This window comes from Apteryx rowi, unplaced genomic scaffold, assembly GCF_003343035.1.
Source record: "Apteryx rowi isolate R43461 unplaced genomic scaffold, aptRow1 scaffold_66, whole genome shotgun sequence".
Classification (NCBI taxonomy): domain Eukaryota; kingdom Metazoa; phylum Chordata; class Aves; order Apterygiformes; family Apterygidae; genus Apteryx; species Apteryx rowi.
Genome location: NW_020450938.1, coordinates 760,668 through 778,945, shown reverse-complemented (window position 1 = coordinate 778,945; position 18,278 = coordinate 760,668).

Genomic DNA, 18,278 nt, shown 5'->3' with positions numbered 1-18,278 from the left:
GAATGCAACCTGGAGTTCAACATTACCAATACATTTTTGTATATTTTTGCTAATAAATGTCCTAAACACTGCTGTCAGTAATGCGTTAAGCTGAAGGGAAAAAAAAATCCTAGTAGGATCCTTGCATTTGTGTATGTGTGTCTCTGTTCTTGAACAGAGGTTGCCAGAGAACACGAGCAGGGGAATCATGAGTCAACAATGTTTTATGTTCACATAATGTCCTTTGGGATTGCATATGTTCTAGCACAAAGCCATATGTTATGTGATCATGGAGAATAAGGGTTTAATTGTTACTATTATATACGGCCATCGTTTTGTTTTGATGGATCAAGTGAGCATTGTTTGCACAGAAAGCACCATAAAGTCTACATTTCAAGCCAAGTGGCTAAACAAAGCAGTACCCTTTTCCATATGTTACGTGAACTTCGTTATTACCCTTCACATTTGGAACTGGAGGTGACATTCTTTTTTTCATGCATTACTTTTTTGGCATTTCATATTTAAATCTTCAAAAAAAATGTCATTGCAAAAAAATGTAGGAGGAGGCTATTCTCATCAGCATTTCAGGACAGAATCTCAAGAAACTGGATATTCTYCCCAGCAAAGAGATAAAAACCTCAATATGTCAGTAAGCAGCAACACAAGAATATGCAGACAGCAACACTGATCAGTCATGCTTTGTCTGTAGCTGGGGGCATATCTTACATGATGTATCATCTTAAGCTGTGCTGTGTAGCATGATGCCTTTAAACTAGAGTTCACATATATTGTTCCCAGGCAGCGTAACCACTTAGTGTAAGACTGATCTTCAGTATCAAAATTCACACAAAATCTTTGAATCATTTTGCTACCTGGACCCCAGAAACAGAGACAGCAGAGGATGAGAGGGAGAGGGATGGCTGATGGTGGGGGAAAGAGAGCCAGGACATCCCAGTGTTATCCTAATTGATGCATATATTTTACATTACAACAGCCCAGAATCTTGCATCAGCTGAGAGAATCTATGCTGAATTTCACATACATGAGTTATAAACATGCCTATTTACTTCACTGTGAATATCCCAAGCCATGCAAGGTGCCTGGAAGAAACACCTACAGCTTTGTCTTCCCGTGTAGAACAGTTAAAATGAATATAGAGGAGTAGTGTGTCCTTGCAGGAAAAGCTGGTGCTTTATTAATACTGTTTGACTCCTCAATAAGACAGGCATAGTTCTGAGCCATACAGTTAAATACATTTCTCCTCTGCGAGACACATTGGAGGACTTCTGTGGCTTCTGTCTTAAGGCAACTTCAGTGAAGTGAAAGACACAGCTAGGCAATCTGAAGCTTCCTGACACACAGATACATTTCTGCAAGTTTTCTCTGCCCATCAAATATCCATTCAGTCAGGAAAGAAAGAATTTAAAGCAATTAAAACCTTCTAAGAGAGAAATTTCAACCAATTTAATAGAACCTGGGAATAATCAATGCCATAGCATGCTGAGTTCAACACGTATGTTAAATACACTAACAGCGAGTACTAATCTCTGGTTAACACTCTGGCTGCAGTGACACCAGTGAGTTCTACAGACCCAAGAATTTTAACTCTTTTCATCTCCACATTTTTACCATTATCAATATTCACATCAAGTGAGTATCTTGGTAAAGAAATCTATTCACTAGGAAACAGAAAATCTGTGCAACAGGAAACTTTAAAAACTACCAACAAGAATATTATTTTACATTCCACATTGCATTTCAGAGTCATTTGTATGGAGACTCACTGCTTTTATTTTCCTTTAAAACAGTATTTAACTTTTTACTCCTTAATTTGGATTTTGAAAGGTCATCCAATGTTAGAAAGAGACCGTAAGAAAGTGGTATAAGGCTGTAGGCTAGAAGCACTTGAAATGTTGTTTTTCCTTCCTATTTAAAGGCATGGCCAAGGCTATGAATAACTCACTCCTGATTGTTTGTTACTAACAGAATTGGCTTTCTATCACGGAAACACACAAACACCACCAAGACAATCAATCTCAAAGAATTAATATTCAAATCTAACTTAATTTTCATTAGTAGGATACAAACAAACTCCTCTCAGCCACCCACTGAGTTACCCAGAAGTAGAAATGACATCGGAATTTCTTTATTATGTTTACAAGAAACATGAGCTGCTTTTGTGCATTCAGTAACTTTCTGTGTACTGCATGTGTGTCAGTACTAACTCATCTCTATGTGTACTGATCCTTTGTGTACTTCTCCTGGGAGACATTGCCAAGCCTGGCTAATATGAGTAATTTTGAATATAGACTTTCAACGCACATGAAAAAAGGCTTAGGTAGCATTCTGCCAAGGCCAGAGCAACTAAATCAAGCTGGAATCTGAAATGCTTTTGAATCCTTTCAAAGGGATGTTTGATTCTCTTAGCTTAGAATTAAGAGCATCTTTTTCGGCCTCCCTGTGATTGGTTTATCACGGCAATGCAATGCAATGGTATTTCATGCCCACTTAGATCATCTGTAAAGCAGGATAAACTTCAGACCCTAATGACTGAATTTCATTTTCCAGCCTAGAGAAACAGCCTTCATTTCTGCACAGGCGTGATTTCCAGGTTGTGTCTAGGAGGACGCCCGCAAGGCTAGATATTCCACAGTGTTACCTGCAAATGATGTCTGGGTGGAACAGGAGGACTTAGGACATCTAACAGACATCCCACAGACCTGTCACAGCCATATCCCAACTAACACGGTGGGTGCAGACCCTGCACATGCACAGACCATCAGGGCAGTGCTATGTGCTATGGTCAAAACCTTCCAACACACTGGCTCTCCAGCGCATGAAGCATGGCAATGCACTAAGCAACCTCCATAAATCCCCTGCAGTCTGGGTTCTCCTGATAGAAACACAGGAGCCCTTTAGGAGCAGGTCCTGCAATAATAGAAATGACAGATTTGGATGGCAAGCAATTAAAACTTCAGCTGGAGTCAAGGAAAGCCACTCCCACTTCCTGCTTCATTCAACAAAGCAAAGTCAATATGATTTGGAGTTGTGGTTCTGCTATTAAATTTAGACCACTCCAACACAAAGCGATCTGCCAGGTCTGGCAGCTCTCCAGGGGGCTGCACTGAAAAAATATACTTCTCACAGTCTGAATGTGCCTGGAGGTACCATGCGGTTGCTGTGCACTGGGACACAATCTGAATCTACTACTTTTTCTGGGATTTTGCCAGTAAGTCTAGTCATAACCTCATCTTCTGACTGAAGCATTTTTGTAAATGAGAAACTGTTTAACAGACAAGGATTTATGTGACAAAAATGTGAAAAATGCATTCTTTTTCACTCCTGCAAAATACAACATGGAAGTGAGAAGGAGTTGATGAGAATGGGCTGTTCTTAACCTGGGAATTTGGGATTTCAGGGCATCTATGAGAACACTAGTGGAAAGGAAGGCAATTCACTTATTAAAGCAGCATATGCTTTGACCAGCATTTTTTATTCTCTGAAAAGGCAGAGTAGCAGGATTCTCTTCTAGGCTGAATTTACAGAGGTCCCCTGTAAGAGCAAATGGCCACTAGTTCTAGCCCCCTTAAAATCAGATCTGTACATTTCTTGAGTTCATTGAAATGGGACAGGTAACTAGATCTGGTTGAAGTTTTACCATAGAGTGAGTTTTCCACAGGAAAAGATTGATTCTGTGTCAACTTCAGAAAAAAACCTGGCACATTTCTTGCAGTGGGCTGGGTATTTATTTTTTAATTCAGCCTGCCTATGCCTTAAACTCCTACTTCCTCTGCGCATATCATGGCAAGCAAGCGGTATGGGGCTTTCATTTCTCCACTTTTTCTCAGGGTCCCCAGGAAGATGCCAGGGATCTGGAGGCTGTGGGGTTTCCAGATCTCAGAGGCTACTGCAAGCTGAGTGAGCAGCTCATCAGTCCTCCAGGCTTTCTGCCCCTACCCTGTGGGCCACCCCGGAGGTCAAGCCACAGGCTCCAGGTGAGCTCCCTGCCCGCTGACAGGTTAGACCCCAGACTCCTCATCAGGTTGGTTCCCAGATCCCAGATCTGCAGGTTCCCAGGCTCTGCTGTTTCCTGCACTACTTGGAAACCAGAGCAGCTGTTAGCTGGTTCCTAGACCTCATCTGGGATCTTGGGGGTCCCCTTCTCAGGTATCTGACTTGCCAGCTAACCATCTTCCCATGCTCCCTGTCACCTTAAAAAGCAAGGCAGTGAAGAGGTAGGCATCCTGTCTGGCTGCAAACTAGCAAAATGTCTCATTTTGTGTCTCATGAAATAGAATTTCCTGGAAATCACCCACATTGCAAAATAAACCCCAAAGCCTGCCCTTTGTCATTTTGTCCTCATTCAAAAAAAAGCATTTTTTTAAATACAGTAAAATTTCCTAGGGAAGGATTCTCATTTCCCCAGCACCACTGATGGAGCTATTTGTTAATTCCATTTCAGATGGAAGCCAGATACACATTTCCTCTCTGAAGTGGGCAGACAAAGGAAGGGCGAGGGGAGCACAGCTGAATGTGGCTGTAACTTTGAACTTTTGCAAAGCTCTATCCCTTAAGGAAAAAATGCCAAAGATGAGTTCTGGAGTCTCAGGCACTTCATTTGAGCCTTTTTTGCTCCAAATAAAGTCTGGAAGAACCCTTTTTGCAATGAATGACAAACAGCAAAAGCAAAAGAGTGCATATATCTAGAGGAAGGGCTAAGAGACCAACGAAAGCCCAGAGTGTCTTTTTCTGACACTACTTTTCAGTCCAGACTTTTATGTTAGGAAGCTTTTCCAACTGAATACTAATGAAGTGGGGGTTCCCATTGGAGAAGAGATGGCTGTAGCAGTTCATTTCATTTTATTTATCCTTTTTAAAAAAAACATCTCATGTCTATCACACAGGAAGCCAGTTCTACAGGGAACACTATTCAGTGAGTTACCTGACATTAGGGACCCATGAGACTGGACTCAGGATCTTTGGCATAAAAACCTTTCTGCTTTAGCTATAGCTTTCTGCAACCTTGGAAAAGCCAATTAGACTAAAACGAATACCTAAAATCAGACATGTAACCAGCCTCATTTTCTAGATATCCTTTCCTCCTTTCCGGTTAGAGGAAGGATAGGGACTTTATGTTCCCAGTGAATCTCAGAGAAGATTGGGGCTTGAAGCTCTTGTTATCTTTCACATAATTTGGCAACCTACTAGAGAGGAATTTGGAAAAAAAACGCTATAAGAGGAAACCTCACCCTGCTTACAGGTTTCCCTCTGGGAGAAAGCTATTTCCCTTCCTAATTACATTTTTTATAGGTGTCTTATTAAGTAATGTATCAACTACTTACATTAAATATTAAATGCTGCATRGGGATGTTGCTGCGTGTTAGTTCCAGTTGTCATTTATTGGCTTTAATATGTTTTTCCAGCCTGCCTGCCAGAGGACTATGTAGGCTGATGATGGTGTGTGTATAATATGACATATATAAAGAGTGTGCAACTTCATTACCCTCAGTGAATGTATACTTTGAAGAAAAATGTCTTAAATCTCCAGTCTCCTCCATCCAAATTATATATTTTTACATCATCCCTACAGTCTTTATTTTAGTCGTTGTATTTTAGATTATTCTGACTGTTCTCAGCATGCAGATCATTTCAGGTGTTTAGAAGAGAAATAATAACTAAGATTATTTGCATTAGGGTACAGAGAGGCAATCTGGAAAATGCAAGAGTTTAAAATACTTATAAAGCTGGACAATAAAAATATTGGTAAGTCTCCTGAATGAAATCTGAAATGAGATCTTTACAAACATCTTATTATACAACTTCGTTTTCTTAATTGATTTCAGTATATCTTACTATTATGAAATCAGAGAACTGCAATGGGTGAAAAAGATTTTGGATGAGTAAATGAAGAAAAAAACATACTACTCTCTTAGGACAGAAGAAGATAATTTGCATTAACTGCATCCCAGAGTTCCACATTGTGCTTCACTTGTCAGAGGTAAATTCTCTGTTATGACATCATGGGTGGGAAGAAAGAGGAAGAACGTGTAAAAGAAAACAGATCACCATGTCAGACCACTAATCGCAGTGGCTTCAACTAGAGGAGAAAAAAAGTTTTTTCCAACTGTATTTCTCATAGCCCAGATTCACATATGGTTGAAGGCATTTCATTCATTTGTTCAGTTTCTATTTCCTTTCCTTGAGATGCCTTTTTATCTACAATTGTGGAGAGTGTATTTTATATTCATTAGTCTAAGCTCCCCCCGGTGTAATCCTAGCTAAGTATATGGAGTTAGGCCAGGAATACTGTCAGCCTCTGGTCTCCTTCTTTCTAGAATCATTACCACCTGAAGCCAGCACCCTCCCCTGGGACACAGCTTTTTGGTCAGCAAGTCAGAGTGTGCAGACATGAGGCAACACTTTCTGCCCTGGGATTGGTAGCTGCCTATGAGACTTGTCTACAAATTGGTAAAATGAGATACCTTTGGGCATTGTGGGAGAGCAAACTATATACCATCATTTCTCTTTTCCAAAATGAGAACTTAAATGGCAAATTTAGGTGCAGGTGCTGCCCTGGGAAAGTAAAAAGTGCTTAATCCAAGCATTTTGGCAGATCTCTGAGTCATAGCATGGAAGTAGAACTGCAGCTACATTACTACTCTGCGCTGTTACTTTTCACAGCTCGCACTGCAAGTCAGCTCTAGGATGAGTTTGCTATTCCAGACTCCACAAACAAACAGAAAGTGTTCAACCAGAACTCCAGTTAACCCCAAATTTGGGCCTCTATTTACGTTACAGCTGCCATTTCTGACTTGGTGTCTCACTGTGGTTCAAAATAATGGAATGTGCAACAAAGATTTGCCTATGCACACGCTTCTTCCCTGGAAGAGCAGAACTCAGCCTGGCTGGTCACATCTCAGTGCTCAAGCAGAAAGACTCTGGGTAATGCTTATGGAGGATTAGAACACTTCTTTTTTTTTTCCATGCAGAGACTAAAAAATGTTGTATTAACAAGGCTCAAGACTAATAAGGTTCAAAACTTCCGAATTCTGTCTTCTTTTAAAATGAAAACAAGGGACTGCAAATTCAGGTTTACTTTTATCCTTTGCTTTCATTGCTATTAAATGCCACATCAAGATCCTGAAACAATGGGGGAAATGCTTATTTCAGATAGTCTGCATTTTTCCTCTGGTCTTAAGAAAACTGTATAATTCTTTTCTTCCGTTAATCCAACCGTTCAGAGAAATGTTATGCAATAATATTGCAAGCTCCCTGTGTATTTGACACAGCTAATGAGAGAAACAGCAGCTGGGAGCCTACCAGTCAGTCTCCTGGAACTGCCAGTCCTGTAGTGGAATGTTGTAGCCTTTACATGAAAGCTTCATAAATATTCAGAAAATGCTAACTTGAAGGATAAAGTAGCAATCTATCTTTTTACTAGTCCTTTCCAAAAGTTGCAAATCCCCTCAGTTTGAGCAAACACAGCCAAACTGCAGAGTTTGGTGCTTCTGAAATACAAGGCCTCTGGAGGGAAGAAAAGTCAGAATTTTAACTACTCTCACTTTTACCAGTGCAAATGAGGAATGGCTCTTTGAAAATGAATGCAGAGATTAGGTGTACAACAAATGTGAAGTCATTGTGACTAACATGCTTGGTCTAAGTGTGAAATTCTGCTTGCTTTTCTCATAGTAGGAACCCTCCTTGAAGCTAGCAGGAGAGTCAGGCCAATGGAATTTTTTCAAAACAAAAATTTTTTCAGATAATTTTTTTTTTAAGTGTATATATACATATGTGCAACAATGAGTGCTTGTTTTTTACAAGAGGGGACAAGTGCACCTTAACAAAATCTTGACGAGCAAAGGAATACAACATTTGCTCTACGACATAGCAAAGTAATGACAGCACTCACATGCTGTTGACCTCAACTAGTAACATAGCAGTAAAAGCTGAAGTGCCTTGTCTCCACTGGAACACAAGAACAAGACAGTAATTTCAGTTAGTTATTTCACTGAATGTCCATCCCTCCCCAAATTAAAATAAATGAAAGAAAAAGAACACCTTCCTTGGCAGTTAATAGATAACTAGAAGCCAACTCAGCAGGCGACTGACTTCCTCCACCCTCCTGAATCATTACTGTGCACTTATTAGATTTACAGGTAATAATAAATTAGGAGGTGCTGGAGGCACTTGGGAACACAGGATAAGAATTCAGTATGATCTCAGCCGATTGGAAAATGAGCTGAAATATGTGGGAAAAAAAGTCAACGTGGAAAAGTGTGAAGTTATGCAATTAGGAAGAAAGACTCAGCTGCACACTTCTGAAATGGGCAGCAACTATCCTGCTAGCAGCTCCTTAGAAAAGGTTCCAGCAAACCTATGGGGTGAACACGAGTCAGTCGTGCCATGTTGCTGTACACAAACTAAGCACCACAGTAGAATGCTGAATCAGGAGAGCCAGATGTGAGATGCATCAAGCCATGCCTTCAGCCTACACAGCACCGATATGGCAGACAGTGGTGTAACCTGCTGGGAGCACTGCACTTCCAGAAAGAGGAACATGGACTGGAGAAAATACAGAGAACAACAAAAATGAATGGGAAACATGACCTATGAGGAGAGACTGAGAGACCTRACTTTGTTTAGAGTAGAAAAGTCTGAGGGGAGACATGATAACAATCTTCAAGAATGTATAAAATTGCTGCAAAGAGGAGGCAATAAATTATGCCTGTGCCTAATGGGTTAGGACAAAGACTAATGGGTTTAAATCTCAGCTAGAGAATTTACCACCTGGAGAAGCTGTGGAATCACTATCACCAGAGGTTTTTAGGAACAGGTTAGGCAAACATCTGTCAAGAATGATTTAGCTGTAGCTGCTTTGGGCTCAGGGGCTGGCCTTTTGATATGACTTCTCAAGGTTTTTCTTTCTTCTGTAACTGGATGACAGGATCAAACTAATTACCACATCTTAAAACACTTTTCTGTTCAAGGCAGACTTTTTTCCAGTAACAAAAAAGCAAAACAAAACCCAACCAATCAAAAACTCTCCTTTCCTTCACTTGCATGGAAGTGAAGATGCGAGGTCAATTGTTCACATTAGTTAAGACACTGCAAATGTTTCACTCTGGTTCATCTAATTTGGGCCAAGACATAAGATTAGTCTGGATGCTTTAAAGCAATCCAGGAACGGAATACATTTCACTTTATGTTAAATCAAATTCATTGTTGCTATAATTCTACTCACTAATGCCACAGCATTTACATTAACAATGTGTTTGGTCCAATATCTTGTTTTCAGCAACATTCTGCTTTCATAGAAATATATACAACAAGGACCTTTAGTTAAACTTTACCTTTTGGATTAAGATGTATTTTTCAGGTAAATACACTATATTCACATCAAATATGTAATGATTTAACATAAAACAGTTAATATGGAACTTGCTTGTCATCTCAGTAACCTCTGCAGGCCTCCTCTGGTGTATGTTGCTTTCAGAGCTTCAACTATTCACTCACAAAAATCATTATAAATATATTGTTATCCCTTGAACGTTATTATAACGCCTGGGACAGAGTCCACTCACAGCATCACTGTGTGAGTTTTCAAAACTTAATGGAATTACTCCTGCTTTATGAAGTGTAGAATTCTGAAGAGCAGACTCTGGCTTAAGTGATCATGGGAATATTGATAGGTATAAATACAATTTAGATAATAAGATAAAAAGTAATATCATCCAGATACATCTTACTGTCCTTGAGTATGATTGCTCTTTTAAATCTGTAAAGACTTCAAAGAAGGCAGTATGTATTCCACTGTATGCTGATAGCCTTCCATTTGTGTTGGTATGTATTTTAGAATTGCAGCTCATGCACTGAAGCAGGTCATCCAAGAATGATATTAATACCAATTTCATACTATGCCACTTCATTTTTATTTATGCCACACACACACACCCTTGCTGTTCAGAAATTGTTTAYGCTATTTTTATTGTTATTTTTCCCTCCTGCAATAAAATACTGTAAGACAGACTTTTTTGTTGTCCAAAAGGGAAAATTTGATTCATGATGCAATTTTAAAAACATAACTGGGCATCATAAAAAGAAGAAACAATGTAGGGAAAACAAGGGTAAATGTCACCGACTACCTCCAGACATTCTGATATAATTTAACTGTGTATTTAAATGCAATTGTCATGTATAATGGAAAGCAATATAGTCCTGAAGAATACATCTGAAGAACACTTTTTTTCCATGGTGAGCAAAGGAAATGGCAGAGGTAGAACTATGGCAGAGCCAGAGGAAAGGAGAGTTTGTTCATGGGCTTGCTCTCCTCCTTCTCCTATAACAGTGCAAACCAGACTTGTCCTCCTCCCCTGGGGCCACAGTAGGGTGTGAGTGCTGGAAAGCCACTCCTCACCTTGTGCTTCTCTGTAATATTCTTTAAAAAGCACTCTTGTTGGTAATGGTGGGTAGTTTGGCTTTTATATTCCTGTAACTTCCTCCATCTTCCAAACCCCTGTTGATTTCCCCACACCCTTCCTCTGCATCATAGTCGTCTTCTTCCTCTTTCCTGACACAGGTTTTTTCCTTCTTCCCTGTTTCCTACAACTATTTAAGCCTTGCTACTATTTCTATATGCTCCTTCCCACCCTTCTATCCTTACCTCCATGCTCATATTACACATCCTCTGTCTACTCAATATCTGCAAAACATGGTCCAGCACTGCTACTCTCCCATGCTTTTCACCACCCCCACTTCTACTGCTGTCCTTGAAATGCCACTCTATCCATTCCTGCTCTGAAACAATCTCAGTCACCCACAACAGCTTTGTTTCTCACTATTCTGTGTTCTTGTGACTCAAGGAAATCAAGATCTCTTTGTTTGCCTTTGCCTCAGCAGCCACCTGCTCCTTTCATATCCCATACTCTAGATTGGACAGTGCAGAGGTAAAGGGGAGAAATGTGTGTGTGGGAATTCTCACTCTCTCTTTCTCTTTCATATCCATCTCTCATCCTTGCTGAGTTTATTGACTTGATCCCTGAGCTCCAGGTCTGCTCCAGATTACCTCTGTATTAGACCTGCACCTCTAGTTCAACTCTTTAGATGCTGCAATATTGCACTGACTATTAATAACTTTAAAGATTTGCTTTAATTCCCATTTATTACTACAAGCAAGCATTCACACAATCAGGCCCTTGAGTGCAACCTCGCCCGCTTTCACCTCCTACGGGTTTGTCTGACTGGGGTTGGGTGAACTTTTGGTGCAGCTGTGAGGACTTGAATCAAAGAGCTTTATGGGAAGAGCTCTGTAAGGAAAAGCTGTGAGGGGCAGAAGCCTGATCCCCTTCACTCAGGAGCAGCTTTAAAGCTCAGGCTTTCACTGTCTGCCTGAGCTATGCTGCAGGTATCTAGCAGCGGCTCTTATATCATCCTAATTCTGACCCGGATCTTGACCCACTCACTTGACTTCCTGACTTGACTTCAAACCTGCCTCATCAGTACAGACATGCCTGGAGATCTGGACTGTTGGTTGAACCTGGCTTTTGCTGCCTGGCCTGCTCTGCTCRCTTTGCTGTGTATTGGGTCCTTGCAGTGAGGCAGCTGCCTCTGCCTGCCTTTCTGTGAGCCTTGCCTCCCGGCTGGCTTTCCCTTATGGAGCAGCCTGCTCTTCCTGCTCTCTGACATGCAGGCACATTATAAAGGGTGTCTTTTGTTTTTAATAGGAAAGCAATTACTTGCCATAGATATGGGTTTGCACAAGTCCTTCTTGCTTTGAGATTTGACTGATACAGAATATTTTAAAATAAAAATCAGTTGAAATCTTAGCAAAGTTTGTAATCACACTGACTTCTGCATTCAGTGTAAGCAGAATACAAATCTGATTCTGAACTCATTTTCTTATGTTTAATTCCCCTCAAGGTAAAAAAATAATATTGAATAAAAAAAAGGAATCACAATCAAAACTGCAGGACCAGGAATGTAGGTTATTTGCCTGTTTGCCTGCCCATGAAGGACTGACATGAGGTCTGGGTCACACACTTTTTCTCAAGGCATCAACAGCAGCATCAGTAATATTCAGCATTACCCACAAATAAACAAACAACGTAAATCCACAAGGTAAGGCAGACCATTTTCTCTCACACACAGACTTTCTTTCTCAACTTTCTTTGTTTCTGGAAGCTATTTTCCATGCTGTGTTTCCATTTTCTCCAAGCTCCAGAGTTTGCCACAAACCCATATGGTATACCTTCGCAATTAAGAAAGGTTCCAGTTTCATTCTATACACAAACATGGTTATTACCTGATATTTTGCAAACCACTTGATCACAGTTTTTAACAGGACTTACTGAGGATCAACCCAGAAAAGACCTGGCTTCTCCCTACATCTTCTGACCCTTAAAGAACCAGACCAAAATATTGTGGGAATCCTGCTTAAAATAAAATAATTCTGTGACACTCAATAGAAGATGTTCAACTGGGAAAGTCCTTCACATATTAGCATGCAGAAAGACAGGAAAACACCACTCCTCTCCTCAAAATCTAAGGACATTGAAGGATAGATGATACATGATGAGACAATCATATTTAATGAAACTAGACTATTCTTTTGCCAACTGTTTTCCTCACACATTGCCACATGTTCCTTCAAAGCCAGCCTTCTGATTTTCATGAGATTTGGGAGATATACTGTAGTCACTTTTTTCCAAAAACAGTCTGAAAGCAAACCCAAAATTCCTCAAAATGACCTATTAAGTGTTTATATCTCTGGCTCTTTATGACAGTTTGATAGCTGAAATAAGTTATCCATGTTAGTTAATCAGGAACTTTTCCTATCTGCTTTTCGGACTGTCTCTTTTCAGATGGTCTTGTCTTTATGACAGAAACTGAAAATATAAACTGTCAGGATTGCCTATTTAAAACCAAATATATATTGCTTCTGAGGGTGCTATTTTGCAGAGTAATCTTTTATAACTGTAATCCTTCAGTAACTGAGTATAGTCTCCTGTGTCCTTCTATCAAATGAATCTCAGAAGGACAACCCAGTGACTATGAAAATTTAAAATATAATACTATAGGTATGGCTGGTAGCACCATCTATGACTGTATTTTCCTCATATTTGCCATTAGAAAATCTATTTTAAAGCATTTAATTTTGCCACACTTGAAGTGTGTCAGCTGAAGTTTTCCATTCTGAAAACCACAAGCATTCAAACATTTCTGAGGAACCCAGGGGGAAAAAAAATTTTGTTTGGAACATATGAAAAAATTGTAGCGAATTTCCATTTGAAAAGATGTAGTGCCTCTATGATAGGGCAGATTCTGTCCTACTCCCTAAAGGAAGAAGGGGTTAAGAAATTCCTGGACTGCCAAGGAGCTGCACATATGCCAGTCCTGAGGAGATGAAAGTGTGTACTCAGCACAGATTGATGATGATGTGGTCCCAGCCAAAATGTCCTAAAGGGTTTTTCTGTCCAGCAAAAGTCCTTGATAAAACTAACCAGAAAGTGTCTTACTCTTTTGAATCTTACTCTAAGGAAATGGAGATATTCTCCCTCAGATTTGGAAGAACTCTTTCTGCAGAGATTGAACTGAGATTAAGAGGGGTTATTGAGATGCACACTGGCTGACTGGCATCTGCCAGAAGTTAGTCCCAGAAGGTAGGAGAACTACAAAATGGAAGCCTTTCCCTTTTACTTCTGACTCATGAGATTGTGACAACCTCAGTGCTTGCAGCAAGGACTCAAAATTTGGCTGAGGGTGTTCTCTGCCTCAAGAATGTTATTCTTCTGTCTGCAAAATTTGGACCTTTTTTTTTTTTTTTTTTAATTAGCAATAATTACAGTTCACACATCCTCGGTAGATGTTTCAGATTCTCAGAAGAGTCTGTCCCAACTAAGCAAGCTTCAACCCACAGCTAAGAAGACTTTCCTTCTGATTGCAGCTGTGGGCCATGCTAGTTTTCTGCATTTGAATAGTGACTCTTAGTGTGGAGTCCAGATGATATAGATGAGAAAGCAGCTAAATGAAGTTTGAAGAAGACCATCTTGAAGTTCTCTGCAGTGGAGATAAAAACTCTAATCTTGCTGATAATCTACAAGGGTATCAGTATGTAGCCACATGGTAGAACGTCCTCTTGGTTTCATTCGGTTTTGAACCAAAAAAGTATTCACATGTATGTGGCACATTTGCTTTGATCATACCAGGCCTGATTCTGATATTCAGATTCCTGCTGAGTATCATCGAACTGCACCACCACTCCTATAGTTATTGATGAGACAGTTGTGTTGTGAAGAATATCAGAATGTGATCCATAGTGATAGCATATGATTTTGCTCAGCAAAATACAGCTAAAGCCTTTGCAAAAGAACACAGAGTTATGGAATTTAAACAACTTATGTAAATATTATGACATATATACACTAGATGGTATATGTAGAAATTTGGGGTGCCAATTACTTACAACATTCTTTACAGTACTGAAGGTGATCTAGCCATATTGATTGATGCTCAAGTGGCAGTGGGGAATCACATTTTTTTCTCTTTACTTTTTTTTTAACTGACCTGATTAGTAAAGCTTAGTGATTCTGTCTTGGCAAATTTAAATGGCAGCACATTTTTTCAAGGCAAAAAATATCTGTCTCCTTCCACCATTCATATACATGATCTATACTCTTACCCAGAGTCCATGAAACCTTAGAATACCTAGTTAAAAAAAAAAGTCTAACAAACCTTTTATAAGATCAAGACAAGTAAACTAGGAAGGATACAAAAAGTGAGTAGCTTTTTTCCATAACTTTATTTTCATATTACTTAAATCTTTTGAAGATATTTAAACAGTAATTAAAATACAAAAATAGCTTACTTACATATAAGGTTATTTTAATAATATCACACTGTAGAAACAAGGTGATTTTCTAAAGAGATGACCTTTCTCACATACTCCCTAAGAGATAACCAGAATGTAGAATAAAGGGCAATAAAAATTCTGTAAAATTCTGCCTTTAAGCAACATCCATGCTGATTCCAGTAACCACAAAGGACTATAACAGAAGGACCATCATGGCATTTCAGAAAGAAAGAAAATTCTTCCCTCTTACAGATTAACTTAGATATTTGGTCACAGGCAGAGGTAGCTTCAAAACTGGAACAGATGTTATTTTTACTACATTTGCAATCTACAGAAAGGTGGTCCCAGTGTAGCAGAGTACTACAGCATACATCTAAGTATAAGCACCCAAGAAGTCTTCTGAAAGTCACTTCCATAGTGATCTGCTAGACTGAAGTCAGAATGAGTACTCTCTTTCTTTTCTTGATCTCTTGCCCTTATTTTTGCAATAAAAGTAACAGATTATATCTATATAACAGAAGAGCTTCAAGAACAGTTTGAGGAACTTGCAGAAAATTAAATCAGAAAAAAACTTCAGTTTAAAAGGGAATATTATGCTTCTTGCCCAGTTACTGGTCTCCTGTCTCTCAGCAAGTCGTTATTCTCAGAGCACCAGGGCCAAAGCTCCGTAGGCTGGCAAACATCAGGGTAGAAACAACTGGAGTTTGCCATCCAAGGTGGCTGTGGTGAGCTGCAGTTCAAAAGAAAAGAACATATGGCTTTAATAAAGATCTTTCCAGTGACTGAAGTTTGCTTTAATGGGCAACCAGTTGAATGAAGACCATTAAGAAGATATTTAAATTACTTCTATGTTAAGAAAACCAGGATTCACTTCAAAAATAAAAGCAACAACTTAAGCTATAGGCTCTTCTAAACCAAGCTAGTCTGAAAATTTCTTTTTACTTTAATTTTTCTTTTCCAACTATTTTCAAGTTTGTGTCAAGATCAGCTAATACATCAACAGTCTAAAACTGAAGCGTATGTATAAACACATAGAAAATCAAACAGGCCTCAGTGTGTAAGACTCAAGAAGGGAGCATAGAAGAAATATGAAAGAGCTGGAATGAATGAAGATGGAAAATACTCAAGATGAATTAAATCTGGCATACCAGCAAATGCAGTTTTCAGATTTTTATTGGTGTGAAATGTAGTACAGCAATTTCCTTTGTAAGAAAGTATACTGAAAAAGGCAACAAACTTATAAAAAGGCAAGCCTCAATGACATGCATTAAGAGTCCTCAGTTGCATTAGCTTTCTTTCATCAATCTCATGAAATCTTAAATATAAGATTAGAGAAAAACTATTTTCCGCAATTACATCTACAAATAAGCATTTGAAATCCTGCTGTACTGTGGAAAATGATGATCTATAAACAGCATCTTTCATTCAAGAGGTTTACTCCTTGCATATTAAGATTTACAGTTACTGATACCAGTGACAAAACTGAAGAGCTGGAACCAAAATTGTATCTCATGCTCTAACCAGGTCACCAAAACTGCTCTCACCAAATCACTAATACTTCTGCATAACTTTTCCTCATCCTTAGTTTTCTTGATTTGTTCTTTGTCTTTGTCACATTTACTCATTTATTTTCTTCCTTTGGCTAAAGTGTCTCTGTGGTCAATAAATTATCTTCTTGGGTTTGTATTCCCTCCTTCAGTATCTTCAATGACAAATTCTTTTAATCTCTCACAACTGTTATCTCCTCCTGGACTGTGACTCTGGTTCTTTTATTTTTGTCTCGCTTACTTACATAATCTTAAAACTGTAGACTACTGAGAACTGTCCAGTCTGCTGTGTCTAACTGTATTCATTTCAGCCATGCAAGACAATTACATCTCTCACAAAGACTTTCATTGGCTCCTTATGTACCTCCGTAACTTATTATTGGAAAGTTGATATGTCTATGAAGTATCTAAGTAATCTATCCTTTCTAAGTTTCTGTACACATTTATCTTGGAAAAATTAAAATGTGTTTTTATTATTATTTAATGTTATTATTGAAGAGCTGATCTAACTCTATAAATCTGAGATGGATTCTATTCTAACTGAAGATTCCTTATTAAGAAGATAATGTAGAGCCCTTGTTTAGTTCTCAATTGAAAATAAAATAATTGTAAGCCAACTGAATTCTATCCTGAATTTTTACAACACCCAAGGAGGTCATCTAGTCCAATCTCTTGCTCTAAGTGAGACCACTGAAAATACTAGATCAGGTCAGCCATGGCTTTGCCTAGCTAAATCTTGAAAAACTACAAGGAGAGCAGATTTGACAACCCATTCCAGTGCTGCACTGCCCTCCTAGTGATTTTCTTTTTTCTAATGTCCAACTTGAACCTCAAAAGCCACAATGTGTGGCCACTGCCTTATCATATCCTCTAACACTACTGAGACATGGCTTCCACTTGCTAAATGTAAATATATTGGCTAAACTACTATTACACTCCTCTTCTAGAGTCCTGCTGTTTTTATCCTCCATTAAAAATGACCTTCCTACTCCATCTAACCACCTTATTTCCACACTTCTGACAATACAAAAACACAGAAAAATAGAAAGATTTGCTGACTAAAAAAGCCCACCTTCTGCCTTCCAGACTTCTCCTTGCTGGTTCATGTGCTCTAGGCTGCTGATTATCTTGGTACCCCTCTGCTAGACCCCCTTCAGCTTCTTAACATCCCACCTGAACTAGGGGTCCCAAAACTGGGCCCCATAATCCAAGTATGGCCTCACCAGCACTGAGGAGAAGGGTGATCCCTTGATCTGCGGGCCGTACTACTCTGGCTACATCATATAGCCCAGTGCATGGTTTGCCTTACTCTAAGTGAGAGTGTACAGTTGGCTCAAATTCAGTTTGGCAAACAATAACCCAAAGGCTGATTGCTCAGCCAGTCACTTCCCATTCTGTACCAATGCATGACTTACAATGTCCCAGATGCAGAACTTTGCACTTCTCCGTAATGAGAAACCTTCATGAGGTTTCTTTGGAGCAGTCCTCAGGTTTATCAAGGTTTCTTTAGATTACAGTTCTGCCATTCAGCATGTCAGCTACTCCCCCTAATTTAGCTTAATTTGCAGCAACTACTCCAAAGTCCTCTGCCCTCTTCTCCCTTTTCTCCTGCTTTTTCAACCTGCTTTCATTGTCAGTGGATAAACGAGGCTGCCTTTAGATTTTGTCATTCTCCTGAGAAGTGTTACACTCAATATCTTGCCATGGGCAGTAGGAATATACTCTATATACAGAGCCAAGAATTTTTTGTTAGTCCAGGTAATGTTTTAAAAGCCTAATCAAAATAAAAAGACAGTTATTAGACAGTTACAATGACACTAGCACTCATAATCCAAATGACCTACTACAGAAAAGCTTAATTAGCAATAGAGTTAAAATAAAAAGTGTTACAAACAATTTCCTAGTAT